This window comes from Uranotaenia lowii, chromosome 3, assembly GCF_029784155.1.
Source record: "Uranotaenia lowii strain MFRU-FL chromosome 3, ASM2978415v1, whole genome shotgun sequence".
NCBI lineage: Eukaryota > Metazoa > Arthropoda > Insecta > Diptera > Culicidae > Uranotaenia > Uranotaenia lowii.
In genome coordinates, this window is record NC_073693.1 from 281,435,458 (window position 1) to 281,449,116 (window position 13,659).

A 13,659-nucleotide genomic window follows, 5' to 3' on the forward strand; every position below is an offset into this window, starting at 1 on the left:
TGGTCCAAAAAACTTAGGGTTCTGGCCAAAACTCAACCTTTCGGTTCGAAAGTTTCACAGACTAATCCTGGGAACAATCCGTTTAGCACCATTCGGAAGGACAAATACGGGTAGGTTCAACTTCACAAGGGATTTAACTACTGGACATTGCCGGGGTGGAAAGCCCGAGGAAATCTTAACACAAAGTGATTAGCTTCGGTCAACCCCGGTGCAAATTCTTAGAATGGAAAGGGGGGATGACCAAAGCGGTTTTTCGCTGCAGCATCCGGCTCTTACGTTTTGTGGTAGGGGTGAGAGAAAAATGTGGACAACATTTATCACCGGAATAAAAGGGTTGTCCGGTAGTTTCGGGTTCTAGTCTGGAGGCTGGGAAATTTATCGGGCCCGGGCTATCTTCAAGCCTGGGACGTTCAGAAGAGTAGAAAAAAGGTTCACTTTGGCCGTACAAGAATTGGACTAATGTTGCGCTAAGAATTGCTCAAATGACCGGAACAATCATGACCGGTCAAGGAATAACAACTTCCTTTTCCCGGTGGGACTCCAAACGACCGACAAACAAATGGTAGGCGAGTGGATTTAATGGTGATGATTGTGTTATCTCACTCTCTTAACTGGTGTGGTCATCCTTCGGCCTTTTGAAGTAGGTTTGCCCCAAAAACAAATCCGGGGTTGGATTTTTGGAAAATCTAGCGAAAGGTGATTTAATGGACCAGAACTTTTCCCTCCCGAAGGCAACAGTCGTCAAGCGGGAGAAAACGGGAAGAAAATTAAATCATCATCCTATCCAGGAGAATCTTATCAAACGAATGAGGAATTGGATTGGATCGAGTGATTTTCTTACAGAATCTCTTCTGTTCCAGATTTGGTGTTGATAACAAACATTGGTGTCTGCTCCTTTTAGAGGTTTTGATATCAGACCCATGACTGTATAATGAAGATTTATGTTAAAATCAAACAGAAGATATGATTTTTTTTAGTTTTTCGGATATCGATTCTTTCATAGACAGGTCTCAATATTGGAGTTTACTGATTTATATATTTTGACTATTTAAATGACAAAAATCTGAACTTTGAATAAGAACAACTTACAACTTCATCCTTTCTTTTGATTAAACCATTAACTAATTGAAATTTTGGTAAAGATTGAGACAGCGGTCAATGATCAATAGACTGGCCCAAATTTGTATGGGATGATTTTTACAACATCTTTTTCAACGCGGCACCCCCTAGATTGGTGCATTTAAGTGAAAAAATGACTTTCTGAAAGTTTCAGGTCATTTGGCCGAAGCACGAGCTGGCGCAAAGGACTTGAAATTTATATGAAGATTTTCAGCAAAATGTATGGAAAATCGACATACCTTAACTCTTTGTATTCTAAAACATGTTTCCGGTATGCTAGAAAGCTCAGAATTTCAGGAATTGTAGTTCAAATAATGACAAACAAGTTTGTAGAAGATTGTGACGCGATACGAGTTGATTGTGATGAGTTATTTGCAATTGAATGTGTGATTTTTTTCGCATTCCATCGATATATCGTGAACGACATATAGGTGGATTACTAGTACTCACTTGATCGCATTGTCACACAATGAGATAAAAGATAGAAAATTTGTGTCCTCGGCACAGTTGCAACTTTTTGTTATAAAATAAGCTAGAACTTTGCCGGGGACGCAAATTTTATATATTTTATTTTCAATGTGTGACGATGCTATCAAATAAGTGAGATTATTGTTAGCCCATACAGCCCATTTCATATCAAAGAAATGTGACAATCACACATTCAATTGCAAATAACTCATCACAATCAACTCGTATCGCGTCACAATCTTCTACAAACTTGTTTGTCATTATTTGAACTACAATTCCTGAAATTCTGAGCTTTCTAGCATACCGGAAACATGTTTTAGAATACAAAGAGTGAAGGTATGTCGATTTTCCATACATTTTGCTGAAAATCTTCATACAAATTTCAAGTCCTTTGCGCCAGCTCGTGCTTCGGCCAAATGACCTGAAACTTTCAGAAAGTCATTTTTTCACCTAAAAGCACCAACCTAGGGGGTGCCGCGTGGAATATAAGGATTTTTTTTTGTTATGGGCCAGTCTAATGATCAAGCATAATTCGAGACTTCTCCATGAAAAACCTTCGATTTTCGTCCCTAAGAAAATGGATAAATTATGATGACCGCAAATCTGCCGGATTGGAAACATTTCGGCAAATTTAATTTAAGGGAAATTTATTTATAATCGTCCTGCGTCCGGCAGCAGCAAAGAGCGTCCCAGATCCCGACGAATGATTGTGGGTTTCAGGGCTTTGGTCAGTTTTTGGCAATCGGACCGGCAGAATGAGGCAGGATCGATCGCCTTTTCCGAAACCACCACAAAGCTAATGTGTACCTATATTTATTATTCCCCACTCGAGAATGACAGCCGAAAGTAGTGCCCCGGTTTTGGTAAAATTAATATTGTGTGCATTTTGGCTTTGTTCGAAAGTCGATGTGTCATTTGCAGCACCCTTCCGGAATGATGAATTTTCTAAATTTATTAGTTTTTGAGACGGTTGGAAACAACCAGGGTGAAAGGGTTCGAGGCGCTGAGTCATCACCGGGCAATTTTAAAGTTTTGGCAACAGTTCATTTGCTTAATTGTTTAAATTGAATAATTTGAAGATTGGAAGAAGTTTTTTGATAAATTGTTTCGAGGATATTCTTTCAGGAAAAATCCATAAGATGAGGAAGGAAGAATATACAGGATTTCTACGTTTATTTTGACAACAAAAAAATACAGCTCAAAAAATTAGAGCGGTATCTGATCCCTGAGAGTGATAATAATCTTTCTTGTGCATGGTTCAATTTATTAAGACTGGAACAAATATCAATTTCTTCCTCCGTACATTCCCCCCGCCTCTTCGAAATTTCAAAAATAGACTCGAAGGGGGGAATAAATAAAGTTTTAAGTATTTTATAAAAATTTTGAAAAAAAATCAAATATCCGAAAGATTAAAAGACCAATAAACAAGTTTTAGAAGATGGGAATGATTTCACCTTTTGTATCCTTGATTTTATTGAATTTTTCGATAAAAAAAATACTTGATATATAGGTTTAGTGCAATGATATAGTATGTTGCATGCAAGCTATCAAGCAATTTGATCCTTTTTATCTGTATTTGGCAATTATTTTTTATCCCCCCTTTTGCGATGTTCATACTCCGAGTGACAAAGAAAGATTTGAAATTTGTTGCGGCCTAATTAAAAAAATAATTTGAAGAAATTTGATCCAATATTAAAGGCATTGAGTTGTGTCAAACATGATGCTCGATCAATATGGTTTTCAAGATCTTCTAAAAAATACTTCTTTGATATAAAATCCTTAGTTTAAAATATAAAAACATTTGAAGGCTATTGAGTAGAGATATTGCTATTCATATGAAAACTGAGTAAGTTGTTAAATTAAATAAAACACAGCGACTCTTATTTTTCTAGAATTGAAACACTTTATCAACTTTATGTACAAAATTTTGTATTTATCGTTTAAGTTTGATCAAATCTTGTACAAGTCGATTTCAAAGGCTCATAAGATTGAATCTCGAAATGCAGAAATTAATTAATAAATCAAACCAAAACATTTGAATCTGTTCATGTAGAAAAAGATATAAAAATAAGATAAAATATTTTTGAACATAAAATACGGACAAATTTTAGTGGAATTCGAAATTTACTCAAAAAAGATCTATAAGAAAGCGACTAAAACCCCCAAAAAATTTAATTGTTTTTTTTTTATCGAAACACGCCAACAGCATTCAAAACTCTATCCAAACTCAAAAAAAATTATTTGGTTAAAACAAGCACAGAAAAATTGAGCCTAATTGAGATCTGAATTTGCTTTATTTGTCCACTGTGCTTTGAAAACCCGGGATGTTCGAATAAATTCGGAGACTCTGGAATGTATGCCAGACAATAAAAAATACATCACTTTTTCGTATTTATTTAATAAAGAAAACATTCCAAGATTTTGCAGCGAATAAAGCATTATTTTATCATAAGGAAGTATTTTCCCCTCATTTTTTTTTTTTAAAGTTACGTCTTTCACGGAGGATTCACTTTTTCTAAGATTTGTCAAAATTAAAAAAAAACGGAAATAATTAGTTTTTGGAAAAAAAAATCAAAAATTCGAAAAAAAATGTTAAGAGAGTGGGAAAAAACCTCAAAAAACTCGTTATTTTCTCGGGCTTTGTTCCGAATAAAATAAATAAAACCAGGAAATCTGCAATGCTCACCTTGTAAGCATAAGTTTGAGTCCTATGAATAATGCAAAATTTATCTAAGTTTTTGGATCATAATTGAAATTAGCGTTGATTATACACTCTACATCCATTTTAATTTTGAAAAAAAACTAACTATGGTTTACTAAACAGAACCAATTTGAATCTAAGATTTGAAATTCTAATTGAAACTTTTCCAAGTGATCAAGCCCAAATTACATACTTTTGATTCTCACATTTTTTGTAATTATCTTCTTTTGAATTCAGCATATCCTTCTCTAAATGACCATTCTCAAATTTATCAAAAAAAACGTTCTTATGGTTCAATTGCGAATTTCAAAGAGCGATTCTCTTAATATGAATATTTCTATATTTTCAATCTCATCTAATTACAACATTTATGATTCTGTGTTTTGAAAATTTAATTTCCATCATGAATTATTGTTTTTGAAGCTAGAGCTAGAGAACTGTGTGTGTGCGAACTCGTTAGTTGGTCAGCAATTCGACTACTGAAAGTTTTCGAAAAAAGTTATTTTAAAGTGACATTAAAAATCTGGATTTTTTGCCAAGACACTGGTGTACTTATAATCGCTGCTTTGCAAACAGTTAACTGGTGAATACACCTGTGGGAAAGCTAGAAATAACGAAATTGATAAGTGCCAACTTGTTTCTACATCTTTCGTTACCTCCAACCTTCTTTTCTTACGATGGCTTCACCCACACTGTTATCCCAAAAAAAACATCGCAATGGAAATTCTGGAACCGTATCGCCACTTCAAGCTGATGATATTCGAAAAATTGTGCTAGAGGTCTTCAAAGAATCTATGGCAATCGTAACCGACTTTACGACTTCCATTCAGCATGCCATGAAGGAGCTGCATCAAGACCTGAACCAATTAAAAAAATCCCAAAAATTATTCGTCGACCAAGTATACAGCCTAAAGAATCTAACGAAATGCACACATGCCTCTGCTGAGAAGAATACAAACGTCATAAATGAACTTCTCAAAACAACTACCAATCAAAAAGTTGATTTCTATGCAGTCACTCGCAAGCTCAATCGCCTGGAGCAATTAACTATGGACCGCGATGTCATCATCTCCAATGTTGAACATGTCTTGGGAAAAGAGAACACCGTAAGTTTGATCGAGGAACTCGCTGAGAGGCATCATCTGCCACTAGATGTTGGAAACGTCTCACTATGCACCCGGATGAAAAAAAATAATTCTAATGGAATCGCTCCCATACTGGTTCGCTTTGACAACACAACAAATAAGGAAACATTCATCGAAGCCTCGCGCAAAACAAAGATTTTCAACATGCAAAGTAAGGACGGTTATCGACGAAGGATCCATGTGAACCATCGCTGGACTGCAGAATACCAGGAAATTCATCGTACGCTGAAGAACTCCCCCATCGATGAACATGTTTGGTACAGAAGCGGTCGTTTTTTTCTTCGGAGCCGCAAAGGAACTACTATTGAGATCCAGGCAATGGGTGATATACCATACTCGCAACAGTCACTGTGAAACACTTTTTCTCACATCTCACGCACTCACCACATGCATTACAGACTACTACTGCTACTCAAAAAATACAAAGTCCCAAACCAAAACAAAATCACCCCAATCTCCCCCTCACCCTTTCCTTCCCAACCCTCTTACCCAAAAACCAAACCCAACTGTTTTCGCTGATACTAAGATCGCTGATGTTGCTGTTGTTGCTACTGCTGCTGCTGCTGCTGCTATTGCCGTATGTTCCAATACAAATTTTGCTCTTGAACTCCTTCCATCACAACTAAAATGTACTGATAATGGTTGATTGTAACATACGGAAGAAATGTAAGTAACATCTCGTCAAATGCCCTTAATATTCTGTATAAAAACATTCGTAGCTGCAGACACAAATTATACAACTTTGAATGTATGATGATATCTTTACGTAAAAAGATTGATATTATTATTTTCGCAGAGACATGGTTATATCGCAATGAACTATTCGATATTACCGGCTATAATTCATATCACTGCACCAGACCTGAAACTCGAGGTGGTGGTGTTTCAATTTTTATAAGTGAAAATATTTCGTCACATGAATTGCATAATTCACATGTAGATGAGTCAGATTTTCTGCTGGTAGCTTTACCAGAGTACTCCTTTAATATTTTTGCCATATACAATCCAGGAAGAAACTATCAAAGTTTCTTATTGAACTTTGATGAGCTTTTATCAAAGTATCCAAAGACAATCATATTCGGAGATTTCAATATTAACCTTCTTAATAAAAGAGATAATCTAACGGTAACGTATCGAAGCTCCATTGAAGGAAACGGTTATGTTTTTTTAAACAGTATTGAAGTCGAACATGCCACGAGGCTATCTAACAGTATAGCGACTCTTATCGATCATGTGATCACAGATTTAAACGAACAGACCTTTAATTTCACGCTGTTGGATAGCGATCCAGATCTCTCTGATCATAGAACCATAGTGTTATCTGTGAAAACCAATCTTAAGACCAAATTAAAACAGACTGCTAAAACTGTACTACAGTATGATCAAATTTTAGAGAGTAGTCTCAGTATTGAACATGTAACGAACTTTCATCAATTTGTTGAACACTATAATAAAGTAATTTTTGAGAATACAAAGACACTACCGATTCGTAAAACACAAAAAATAAAAAAGCCTTACATTAATTCGGAAATACTAAATCTAATAGTAAAAAAAAGGAAATTGTACCACGCCTCTAGGCAGAATTCTTTGTTCGAATCAGAATACAAAAAAATAAGAAATCAGATAAGAAATAAATCAAAACTGTTGAAAAAACAGTACTTTGACAGTCTGATTACCAACAGCCTGCAAAATCCTAAAAAATTGTGGAGTAATATCAATAAAATGGTATTCAACAAGCAATCATCTTCCAATTCCACGTTTGTGATCAACGTAGGAGGTGTATTATTGAGTGATGAAGTTACCATCTCTGAACTTTTCAACAACTTTTTTATAAACGTTAGTCAAACAGTTATGACCAACTGGATTGACCCCGAAACCGATTTCCAAAGTCATGAATTTCAGTTTTCTTTCTCTACTGCGGCTCAAGATTATTTGTCCCACAAAATTGATAATCTTAAAAATAATTCTGCTACAGGAATCGATGGAATATCAATCAAGTTTTTGAAAAAATATAAACAAAAATACATTGAAAAATACACAGAACTTGTGAATCAAAGTATAAGAACAAACTCCTTTCCAGACGTTCTAAAATGTGCTAAAGTTATTCCTGCCTATAAAAGTGGTGATAAAACGAACATAACTAATTACAGACCAATCTCTGTCTTAAATGCTCTTTCTAAACCCTTCGAAAGATTGTTATTTGACCAAATAGAACAGCACTGTCAACAACATAGCCTTGTTCACGCCAATCAATTTGGGTTCGTCCCCAAATCAAACACCTTAAGTGCGTGTGCTGATCTTATAAATACAATCTCAGATAGCCTTGATGAGAAAAAAACTGTTGCATGTGTCTTTATAGACATTCGTAAAGCTTTCGATTGTGTGAATCACAAGATTTTAGTGAAAAAATTAAAATTATTCGGCTTCTCTGAAAACGCTAGAAAGCTCATGAATTCTTATCTGTCAAACAGACAACAAGTTGTTAGGATCAATTCCAATGACAGCAAAACTATGCCAATCACATGTGGTATACCTCAAGGTTCCATCTTGGGACCTTTGTTGTTCATCATGTACATAAATGATATCTTTGCCATTCCTCTTAAAGGTAAATTACAACTGTTTGCAGATGACGCAACTCTCTTATACATTGTGGAAAACCTCGACACACTAAAAGAATATATTTCTCACGATATAAATATTCTCATTAACTATTTCTACCAAAACCATATGGCAATTAACTTACAAAAAACAAACTACATTCTTTTTAACTTACAAAAACAATCCGATAAAGTTCCTATTCTTGTGAATGGAATAGCAATAGAACAAGTTTCACAAGTCAAATATCTCGGGTTACTAATTGATGAAAATCTTCGATGGAACGAACACATACTCCGAGTAAGCTCCAAAGTTATCTCATACATTTTTGCACTGAAGAAAATTCGAAATCTTATTTCTGAGAACATAGCTTGGAAGGTATATTATGCCTACATACATCCGCACTTTGCGTATATGAACAGTATATGGGGATGTGCAGCTTCTGTGCATCTGAGACCTCTTTTTACATTACAAAATAGAGCTTTAAAAATTGTAAAAAAACTGCCAGTTCGCTTTCCGACCAGTCAACTTTACTCTGCCAATGTGCTTTCTTTGCATACTCTGAATAAATTTGAAAATTGTCTCTTGATCTATAAAATCTTAAACAATTTAATAAAAACAAACATTACACCGACTTTCGTATCGGAAATACACTCGTACAATACTAGAGGCAATGCCAACTCTAACTTTTACATAACCAGAAGAAGAACTACGATTGTTTCAAACAAATTCTTGAATAAAGGCCTAAATCTGTTTAATACGTTACCTCCTTACATAAAAAATATAAGAAGTTTTCCGCTGTTTAAGTTTCAACTCAAACGATACCTATTTAATGAAACTCAGCCTAGTAACACTCACCCACCTTGACGAAACCATACTGTACATAGCTGGTATGACTAGTCGGGGGGTAGAGAGCTACTAGGCTTCGCCAATTCCAAAACATATTTAAAACGCCTAGCCCTCCCAAGAAACTCGTTGTCCACCAAAGCAACGCGAATGCAAGCGCGGTAAAACTTGCAAAACTATGGACTCTTGGGAGTACTGGAGACAGGAAATGGTTTCCTTGCTACGCACAACCTGGTGTGGGATATTTTGAAGAACCTTCTTCCCATCCTAGATCCTATTTCCCCTCCCCTTTCCCATCCTTTCATCCTTTCATTTTTAATCCCTTACATGAGTAGTAGTCAATAAGTTAAGTTAGTTAAGATAAGTTAAATACCTAAGCACACACAGTGAAAACTTTATGCTCAACTGAAGACCGACAACAGTTTTTTTAACTTATACGGTTTATATTCACCAATAAAGCAAAAAAAAAAAACTTTTGTCACATATAGAAGAACTTTTGACAATTTTTTTAATATTTTATAAAACTTTTTTTTAAATTGATGAATGATTATTGATTTTAACTTTTAAAGTGCATGGCATTTTAAAAATTTTGTTACATAACATGAACACGTGTTTCAAAGATATAAAAGTTAAATAAACATCTGTCTGTCTGTCTGATTTCTAATTCTTAGCAACAAGTTTCAATATTGCATTTTGAACGGCTTCTTTTTAGATTCTGAGTTCATATTTTCAAATGATTAAATTTTTTTGCAAGGCAAATAATGAAGCTTAAGAATGAAGAAACATAATTCAACTGTAAAAAAAACCTCAATATTCCCCCAAATGGTCTTATTTCAACTTCTTTTGAGGCAAAAATCCGTATGAACCAAAAATTCTTAGAAGCAATAGGAAAGTAGAAAAAGATGTTAAAAAGATCTGAGAGTGTTCTTCATCGTTAAGCTTATAAACGGTCGATGGTATGCGTGACTGGTTGTCCTCAGCCATAACCTTAATACTTAATTTGGATTTAGCCTTATCAGTGTTGCCAGGTTGTTATGACAAAATTAAATAAATAAATGCTCGCTTTTTATTTCTTTGAAAATTGAATTCAATTTTCAACTACCTGCATTGTCTACATATTTGGTTGAAAATTTTCAGATTTAAAAAAAATCGTGTACGCCTCTTGAATATGCAAACCTTCTTTTCAGTGGTTAAAGAAGAACGTAAAATTTCTAAGCCTGGAATCGTTAAAAAAATTTATTGGGGAAATCGCTTTTTGGGGTGCGTCTTGTTGATAAAATTAATCGTTTCATTCTTCAATACTGGTGTTATGAAATCGCTTGGTACATCTTTGTACCTGAAAAAATCACATTTTTGTAGGTGAAGAATTATAGAAACATGAGGTATCAAAGAACGAAAGAACATAAGCAGTAAATATCATGAATTTTTTGAAAAAGATGCATCGGCTCACCGGCAGGACTTGAACCTGCAATCTCCGCTTCAGTACAACGGCGCGTTAGCCAATTTCACCACGGTGAACATGATGAAATCGGCCAACTGCTGGACCTTCTATCGAAACAAGACAACAAAAATAAGAGAGATCAATAGTAGGAAAGATCACATGCGGGATATACATGGTGTTTCGATAGAAGGTCCAGCAGTTGATCGGCAGAGCTCGATTGCTCGTGGTGGCCGATTTCATCATGTTCACCGTGGTGAAATTGGCTAACGGCTTGGCTTGTACTGAAGTGGAGATTGCAGGTTCAAGTCCTGCCGGTGAGTCGTTGTATCTTTTTCAAAATATTCATGATATTTACGGCTAATGTTCTTTCGTTCTTTGATACCTCATGTTTCTCTTATTCTTTCCATCAGCTACGAAAATGTTTCATTCTTGTTTTGAGGTTGCGGCTAAGGCCTTCAGGTAAGATAGAGTAAGTAAAATACTGTCAAAATGCATATATGTATGTAGGTAATCCACCATGGGTGAATGGATCCACCGCAGTTTCACCAACGTATGCGCTTAATTGCATTTTTTTAGATTATTGGTTCGGACAATTTTCAATGCAACTAACCACATACCCGACACCATGACTTCGTGTAAACTGTTTTGGAATGAATGTAATATGTGTAAATGTATGTGTTATTTGGATGAACAAGTCAATCATTAACGTAACCGTTATAAAATTTATAACATTTTCAATTGAATCAAAACAATCGAGAGGTTCCCTATTTTGGATGTTTTCTGGTAGTGCTTCATCATTTTCTACCCGATTCAGGGTATTGTCAGGTAAATTATTGTATTTCTTTGTATCTAAGAATTTGAACAACCAAGAGTAACCTTGTCCGGTGTCTATGTTTTTACTGATTTTTTATTGAATGTTTCAATGCTCTCTGCAACATCCAATTTTAGCGAATTACTATTCAAAGATTCAGCGAAACATTTCCTCGATCAAAAGAGTGACCAGATTCACACATGTGTAATGCTACTGCAGATCTAGGATTCTGTGAAGGAAGGATTTGCTTTTTGAGTCAGATCTAGCATTTCTTATGGTGGCTTGAATGAATCACTATGGTATCCATTTTTATAAGCCGTTTGGGAAATATATTGAAGCTTCTTTTCTCTTCCTTCATTTGAGAGAGGAATGGAGTTCAGTCGAAGGATCATGTGGTGGATATCCGCCATCTTATGCTGGAACGAGTGGTTGGAGGTGCTCGGTATTACCCTCATGGTATTTGTCGGCTTTCTATAGATTTCGGTTTGGTAAAGGCATTGATCTCTTCTTACCAAGACATGCAGGAAAGGTAATGTCCTGTCTTCTTCTATTTCTCAAGTGAATTTGATATCCTTATGTAAACCGGTTATGGATGTTAGAAGTTTATCGAGAAATTCTTTGTTAACTACACAAAAAATGTAATTGACGTATCTCAACCATTTTTCGGGTGATAAATCTTGACCATCAAGAGTCTCTTCCAAATGAGCCATAAACAGTTCACACAAGAATGGAGACAGAGGGTTTCCCATTGGTACCTCCTTTGTTTGCCTATCGAACAAATCGCTAAATTTGAAGAAAGTTTGTCTCATACACAAGTCTACCAATTTCTTGTAGTTTCTAACTTTGAGTTTCCAAGTGCTCCCATTGAGTTGATGAAGCAACCAATCTTCTAACAGATTAGAACCGTTTTTAACGGGAACATTTGGAAAAAGTCTTAAACGGCAAAAGAAACCATGGTCTCGTCCTCTTCAACACCTCCCGACGCTTGAAGTTGGTTGACGAATTGAAGTGTGTTGGTTAGTGATCTTCTTTTAAAGGGTTTCGGCATTTTCAATGTTTTTGATCTAAGACAGGTATCACGCACATGTTTAGATACCTGCCCAGATGTCAAGTGATTGGTTGTTCCTTTATTTTTATAATGATGTTACAAAAGGAAATTCAATTGAACATTCTTACCTTTTACCTTATCTTACCTTAAACTTTATCTTACCTTTATAGAGCTCGAATTTTGGCGTAGCTTTAGCCCTAGTTACGTTAAGGGGGGGGGTAGGGTCTAACGGGTAAAAAAAAACACCATTTTCACAATTTTTTTCTAGAGCTATCGTTCAAACAAATTTATTCAAATTTTTTGCATTATACAAAGCATTGTTAAAAGAACATTTTGTATTTTTTTCGTAGAAAAATATTGAAAAATGAACCGGTGACGGAGCACTTTCGAGGATGCCTTTTAGAAAACAGGATTTGCGGTGGACACTGTATCTCAGCACAGAATCATCTGAAGTCAAAAAATCAGAGCAAAATATTTTTAATAGATGTTTTTCTGGACCCCAACGTTTTTATTTAACTTAAAAAAAATTTTATGAAATTTTTGTGGCTGTTTGAAGTAAAAAATACGATTTTTCACGAAAAAATCCGCCATTTTTTATCTGTAAAATCTCCCCAAAGTAAAAAAACAAAAAAAGAAAAACGTTGGGGTCTGGTATTTTATATGTAGAAAATATGTTCCAAATTTGAAAAGAATCGGATAAGTAGTTTTCAAATGACGATGTCCACGGACTTTAAAAACGTGCTTTCGAGAAAAACGCGTTTGAAGTTTCTGATCTTGCTTCTTTGCAGAGTTAGATAGGAGGAGATAAATGCCTATAACTTCTACAGTTTTGCTTCAATTGACTTGAAAATTTGACACAACATTCTTGAAATGTTTTACAATAAGAAAATAAAAAAATAAAAAAATCGATTTTTTGAAAGTGTTAGACCCTACCCCCCCTTAATCAATCATCCTGAATCTTAATGAGCCTGCTTTGTTTCCCTTTATTTGTTTCATTTAACATTGAGAAATCAGTAAAATTAATAAAAAGTTTGGGAAAAATGTCCATAAATTTCCGAAAAAAACACAATATAATTGGCGGTCTAAATCTTCAATTAACCATATTTTCCTCAAAACACACAGAAAATTCTATGAGCATCTGATATAGCTCAGTTGGCAAGTCAGTTGCTCCGTGAGCCGACGATGTCCGTGAGTTCAAACCCAAGAGTAAACATCGATCACAGTTGTATCGGATAAGTTTTTCAATGACAGTCCGCCAACTGTATCGTTGATATAAGTCGTGGATGACGCGCGGAAACGACTATAATCCAAACAAAAAAAAAAAAACAGAAAATTCTATGACCCCTTTGTAAAAATGCAGCTAAAGGCATCAGGTGGTTCCGTCTTCCACCAGAAATCAACCGAAACGATGCTAGAAAAAAAATCAATCAAACCAAGAGCGAATTTGAAAAACCAAGGTTTGCTGCGATTGAACAGCATTATAAC